The sequence below is a fragment of the Apteryx mantelli genome, chromosome 29, assembly GCF_036417845.1.
Source record: "Apteryx mantelli isolate bAptMan1 chromosome 29, bAptMan1.hap1, whole genome shotgun sequence".
In the NCBI taxonomy this organism is placed as follows: Eukaryota; Metazoa; Chordata; class Aves; order Apterygiformes; family Apterygidae; genus Apteryx; species Apteryx mantelli.
Window position 1 is genome coordinate 630,521 of NC_090006.1, and position 6,655 is coordinate 637,175.

Here is a 6,655-nt window from a genome sequence, read left to right on the forward strand (position 1 = left end):
CTCGAAGTTTGGTGGTTTGTGTCAGCTGAGGTTCAGGCTTGCAATTTCTGAAGGTCTTGATGCTTCCGTGAGTCAATGGGATTGTACTGACTCTGCTGGAGAAAGTTCTCTTCTCCCTCCTTAAAGGCTTTCTGTTGAATCTGGACCGTCATTGCATCTTCCCATCTCAGACCCTAATCCATTCCGATCCCTCAGCGAGATGGGTAGTTAATGAAAGCAGTCAGAGCCATTTCCCCACTTTGTGCCTACGCAGATGCTTGCAGACAGGGAATACACCTCCCTCACAAGAAGTCAGGCCTCTGAGGGCAATGGGTGACTCTGAGACACCTGTCCTTGGTGAGCGGTGGAGGTGGCATCTGCAAAGCCGCTGGTGCCTTTGGCAAGATTCTCAGAATAGCAGATTCCTTGAGGCCGCAATGGGGGAGACATGTGGAGGTAGGTCTCCAACGCCCTGCTCCGGGCAGGTGCCAGTAGAGGAGGTATCTTGGGGCCTTTTCCAGTGAAGTTTTGATTATCTCCAAGGATGGAGATCTGGGAACCTCTCTGGATCCCTGTGCCACAGCTCGGCCACCCTCATGGAGAAAAAGGTTTCTTCTTAACATCTAAGAAGCATTTCCCATTGTCCAGTTTGTCCCTGTTGCCTCTCATGCTGCTAGTGTGCACCTCCAAGAAAATCCAGCTCCGTCTTCTCTGTGCCCTCCATAAGGTAGCTGTGCACAGCATGAAGATCCCCGTTGGCCTTCTCTTGTCCAGGCTGAACAAACCCAGCTCTCGCAGCGTCTCCTTATAGGCCCCACACTGCAGCCCCTGACCATCTTGGTGTCCCTGTGCTGGACTCCCTGCTGTGTGTTAGTGCCTTTGCAGAATTGGAGAGCCCAAATGGGACCTGGTATACAGACATGGTCTCACGTTTGCCAAAAAGAGGGGTAGAACGTCTTGGTGGCCCTGCTGGCTGTGTTCTCACCAATAGAGCTCAGCACAGAGGGGAGACATTTGCCCCTGCCTGTTGCGACTCTGTAAGGCCAGCAGAACTGACAGTTACACTCCGATTCCTTCTTTCTTTCTAGGCTGCTCCACTCATGAGGTTCCCAGTGCAGTCCTAGAGCCGCTGAGGATGGAGGCAGGATGCCAGGCTGTGTCCCTGTGCCTGTCAACATCTTTGCCAGCATCGTGAGCCCTCTGTGAAAGCAGCTGCAAGTGACTGAGAAGAGGCTACGTATGGATGCGAAGGCTTCCATAAACGTACCTGTCTTCCGTGGGTGACTTGGGGTGTGGGTTCACCTCCTGGTACCTCTGCTGTGCTGCAAATTCCACGTCCCACAACTGCTGTTCCTGCCAGCCCGCTCAGGAAATGCTATTGTGCCCCCTCCTTTTTCCTCGAAGGTTGCGGTGCCATACAGGATGAGTCTAAGGCCCTTATAATAGATGCCAGCATGTTTGGAGTGCCTTTGTGTGAGTGCCCCAAAGCGTCCATAGCTTGACCTGAGGAAGTCTCAGAGCTCTTGGGCTGCTGGCTCTGCAAGGGGTGAAGATGTGCCCAGGGCCAGGTTGCCTGTGGCACCCAGCCCTCTGTGCTCTGTGAAGCCAGCTGTGGAGCCTGGACTGCTGCTGCAGAGCCTGCGCAGGCAGGACAGCTGTCATTTCAGCAGCCGTCCAGTGTGGGGCTGTCTCATTGCTTGGGCCTTATGTCAAAGCCTCTGCACCCTTTTTCCCTGCACTGGGGCTCCTTGTGCAAGTAACTAAAGGAAAGGAAGGGAGGTTCCTTTGGGCTCAGGAGGCCTTCAGGACTCTCAAGTGTTTCTGCGTTCTATCTGTATCTTTTGTATTGCTAAAGAAAATCCCCATTCCCCCATCCATAGCTGGAGGTTCGTGAGGGGATGGAGGTGGAAAGCAGCAGCCTGCTGTGCCCAAAGCAAGCAGGATCCTTCCCTCTGAAAAGAGCAGCATCACCCAAGGAGGCAGCTCTGTGCCTGATCTTGTGCTGCTCATTTGCAGAGGCCTTGTGAGCCTAGAGTGCCTTGGCCACCTTGTGGTGTAACCGCAAGAGCTTGCCTGTGTGTCTGGATTGAGAAGCCAAGGGAAGGCAGTGAGCAGAGCAGTGGCTGTGGAGTGTGCAAGTGGCAAGTGTCCTGCAGGCATCTCTTCTTGCTGACACTTGGTTATATCTAGCAGAAGAGGCAGCTCTGTGGGGCAGAGGCAGTGTGTTTGTAGAGTAGGTGGCAGAGCAGAGGTCTGGCGTCAGGCTGATGGCTGGTGCAGCGCTGAGGTGATCTGAGAGTGTCAGAAAGCCTTTGCAGTGCAGCTGCTCCCTCAGCTGGTCTCTGTACCTAGAAATGCAGTAGAAATGGAAGTGGCATGCTGCTGTCATTGTGTAGCTGCTGCAGTGCAAAGGCTCCCAGCTCGGACTTGATAGTACTAAAGGAAAAGCGAGACCAATCGTTCCCTTTTGTGATTTGTTGCCAGGGTGCCAGAGTGGAGCTGTCCCATGATCTGAAGAGAGTCTTGCCAGGAGATGAAAGCCGTTTGCAGAAGACTGTTCTGTACGGAGTGATCACAGCGTAATCAAGGGACATGCAATTGGCCCAGGTGAGCTTTTCCTCTGTGAAGGTTTGCACTTTTCAGCTCCCTTGTGACTCGGTCCCAGATAGCGCAGCAGCAGGCGCATCGATGCCATTTGTGCTTGTGAGGTGAGTTGTGCGTCTGAATCTGGTAGGCCAACAGCATGCCCATAGCTTTGGTGATGATGGTGAGGTGCCTTGTGTCTCAGTGCCTCCTGAAGGGGGAGCAGGGCCATTGCTGCTGTTTCTGGTTCTGAGCCCACTTCTGCATGAGCACCTGGGAGACCAGCAGTATGGAGGTTAGTGCTGTTTGTGCTTCTGGGGATGGTGTGCCTCCGTCCATGCTAGGCCAGCAGCACACACATGGTTTGAGTGCAGAGTGTGGGGCTAATTTTGTTTCAGTATTGAGAGGTCAGGGGTAGGCACATGGCTGCTGTTTTTGCTTGCGAGATCACTATTTCCTTACGATCACATAGGCCATCAGAGGGCACGTGGCTTTGATGAAGCCTGTGAAGTCACTGCTTCCTGAGAACGGGATAGGCAAGAAGGAAGCAATTTCCTTTGCCACACAATTCGGGCACTTGGGCATCTGTAAATAACAGGCAACAATGAGACACATTATTGCTGTCTGTGCTTCCGAGGTCACTTGTGCCTCAGTGCCTGATAGGCCAGTGCTGGTCCTACGGCTGCAGTTTGTGGTTGTGAGGTCAGTTGTGGCTCAGTACCTGATAGGCCAGTGCTGGTCCTGTGGCTGCAGTTTGTGTTTGTGAGGTCAGCTCTGGCTCAGTGCCTGATAGGCCAGTGCTGGTCCTGTGGGTGCAGTTTGTGGTTGTGATGTCACTTGTAGCTGAGTGCCTGGTAGGCCAGTGCTGGTGCTGTGGCTGCAGTTTGTGGTTGTGAGGTCACTTGTGGCTGAGTGCCTGATAGGCCAGTGCTGGTCCTGTGGCTGCAGTTTGTGGTCATGAGGTCAGTTGTGGCTCAGTGCCTGATAGGCCAGTGCTGGTGCTGTGGCTGCAGTTTGTGGTTGTGATGTCACTTGTGTCTCAGTGCCTGATAGGCCAGTGCTTGTCCTGTGGCTGCAGTTTGTGATTGTGAGGTCAGTTGTGGCTCAGTGCCTGATAGGCCAGTGCTGGTCCTGTGGTTGGTGTTTGTTTTTGTGAGGTCACTGTGGGAACAAGAGAGTATTCAAGGAGAAAGCTAAGGGCGCACAAGGGAAAAACAGTACGTGGCAGCCAAAGCACACCACCCTTTTGCAACATGAGTAATGAACTAGCTGGTGAAGGCCAGACAGTTTGTTCCAGCTGCACGACGGAGGAGGGAGCGATATGGAGGTATCACGGTCCGCCCCTGACCACAGAGGGTTGCATCCCAAAAAATAATTGCTGCTCGCAGACTAACTGTTGACCTATAGTACCCCTAGCCTCATTATCCCGGACTACCATATTAAAAAAAATGCCCTTTGCTGCATAATGATATGGAAATAAGGGCGGCATACCCCCAACAACTGCGCAAATGGCAATCTGGCCAATGAAGTATATCTGCTGGACTTCCACATCCCACCTTCAGCAACTATAAAACAGAGGATAGCTCACTAAAGTTTTTGGAAGGGAAGAAAATTGAACTGCCTACCTCTTCACTGGAGATTGCTGACGAGCGAGCCTCCTTCTCCCTCTCCCAAACAGGGACGCCTCTTTGGTAAGACTTGCGCCTCCGACAAACGTTGGACGTTACCCGGGAAAATATATTATTATTGAAAGCGCTTAATTGTTAGTTTGAGCTCATAGAAAGAAAATTTGTAGCAGCAAGTGCATTTATCAACGGCAATTCCAAACCTGTTGTATCTGTCGCTTTAATAAAATCTTATTCTTTTTACTTTGTGAAACAGTCTCAGGGAAAGTCCTCAAACAGGGGGGCTCTGGCAGGCAAATGTAAATTACAAAGATTCTTTTTACTTTGCGAAACTGACCCAGGGAAAGTCCTCAAACAGGGGGGCTCTGGCAGGCAAACGTAAATTATAAAGATAAGGAAGGGCCTTCCGTCCCTCCCTTTCACACGACACCAGCTTTACCTGTCTCCGCCTCTCCCCTCTTCAGGAGCTCTCCTCTCTCCTGGGGGCTTTCTCCTGCCCTTGATGACCTCACATGCCTGCCCACCTGCTGCTGGCCAATCACTGCTGTGAAAGGAGACACCTCACAACCAAAGCCACCAATGTCACCTGTCCCTCCCTCTCACCTCCTCCCAAGCTCTCCTTGCTGCTGGGCAGCCTCTGTGATGCTCTTGATGACCTCATAATGCTTCCCCACCTACTGCTGGCCAATCAGGTAAGTGTAACGGAAGTGACCTCACAACCAACACACCAGCCATTGCGGAGAGCTGCTCCAGCTCCCACATGCCCAGCTGCTGAATCAGCTCCCACCGCTTGCGGTGACCCCAGTGGCTGCTCGCCTGCTGCTGGGACAGGAGCGATTCACCAGCAATGTCCTAGCAGTGACCACCACCTGCCTCCCCTCTCCCCTCCTGCTGAGCTCTCACCTCCCCTTGTCAGATGCCTCTGATGTTCCTGATGCCCTCACAGCACCTGCCTGCCCAGGACAATCCTGCTGCTGCAGCTAAAATAACCTCCCAGCCAGCATCCAGTCCTGTCGTCTTTAGGAATGCTACACCCTCTTGTCTCCCAGGGCTCTGGTCTCTCCTGAGAAGCACTTGATGACCTCACAACTCCTGTCTGTTTGCCTCCTGCTGGCCAAGCAGGCTGTTTCAGGCAACAGTAGTGACATAATGGTGTCATTTCACCTGGGCAGGCTGTCTGATGCTCTGGCTGGGCTCTTCCCACATGGGGAGCTCCACTTCCCACGTGACACTCTGACACTCTGTCGGGGGGCAAGCCTACACTTTCTGGAGAGGAGCAATGCACCCTGTTCCCAGCTCTCAGCCCTGCTGGGACAGGGGGATGGAGATTCAGGAAAAAGCCCCCCTGGAGATGCTGGGGATTGAACCCAGGACCCCCTGCATGCGAAGCAGGCGCTCTTCCGCTGAGCTACATCCCCTTGCAATTTGCTGGGGAAAGGGGAATGGGGAATGGTGCAGGGGGCACTCTCATCCCATGACATGTCCCTGACAAGCACAGCCCTGTTGCGCCCTGCTGCCCCGAGAGCCTCAGCAGAAAGCAGCATTCAAACCCTCCTGCTGGGCCACAGGCTGGCGTGGGGGAAGCTGGGATTGCCTCTCAGCTGCGACTGGTGCTGGACCAGGGCTGCACCACGAAGCGCTGCCCCTTCAACATCTCTGCAGTCAATGGGGGCAGGAGGAGGCTCTTGCTGCAGGTGCTGCTCCCACGCTCTGGCCCTCCCAGGGCGGGTCGATGGAGAGGAGCAAATTCCTTCCCTGAGTCACCTCTGCCACCCTGTGCAGCAGTCCTGTGTGCGTCACACCTGTCCCCGACGTCAGCATCAGGAGTGAGTGGGGTGAGGAACATGCCCTCCCCAGGGTGATGTTCCCACAGCTCCAACTGCCCCCCAGGGTGTGCGACGGAGGGGCCACAGAAGCAGGCAGAGCTGGTCGTGGGCAGGGAGCTGCTTGCAGCCCCTCACCTGGACACCAGGCCTCTCCCCACACCACTCTGCCCACCAGCATCTGTCGGTGGGCAAAGGGCAGTGTCCCCTTCTCTGGGGCTGGGGATGTGGCTGGGCTCAGGGACGTTCCCATTCCCACAGCACCAGGGACTGTCCTGACACTGTAGCTCCGGTGTCAGGACAGTCCCTGGTGCTGTGGGAATGGGAACGTCCCTGAGCCCAGCCACGTCCCCAGCCCCAGAGAAGGTCTCTCTGCAGGGCAGAACAGACAGCATTCACTAAACCCTGATTTATTCTATTTTAGCCATAGTAAAGTGTTTGTCTTATGCTTGGTGGTGTCTCTGTGGCACAGCAGGGAGCGCATTTGGCTGTTAACTGAAAGGTTGGTGGTTCAAGCCCACACAGGGATGGTGCCCTCGTGGTGGGGTGCCTGAGGTGGTTGTGCTGCCCAGCACCCCAGGTTTTGCCCCCAGTCCCCATGAACTAGTGGAGAAAAACCTGTGGTAACCCCACAGCTCTGACTCC

At 54.3% G+C, this 6,655-nt stretch overlaps 1 non-coding gene across 1 annotated transcript; it reads right to left on the minus strand.

Moving 5' to 3' along the window:
• Positions 1 to 5,533: 5,533 nt before the first annotated feature.
• TRNAA-CGC (transfer RNA alanine (anticodon CGC)) lies at positions 5,534 to 5,605 on the minus strand. The gene has a single exon. It is a non-coding gene; the product is annotated as a tRNA-Ala (tRNA).
• Between the last annotated feature and the right edge of the window lie 1,050 nt (positions 5,606 to 6,655).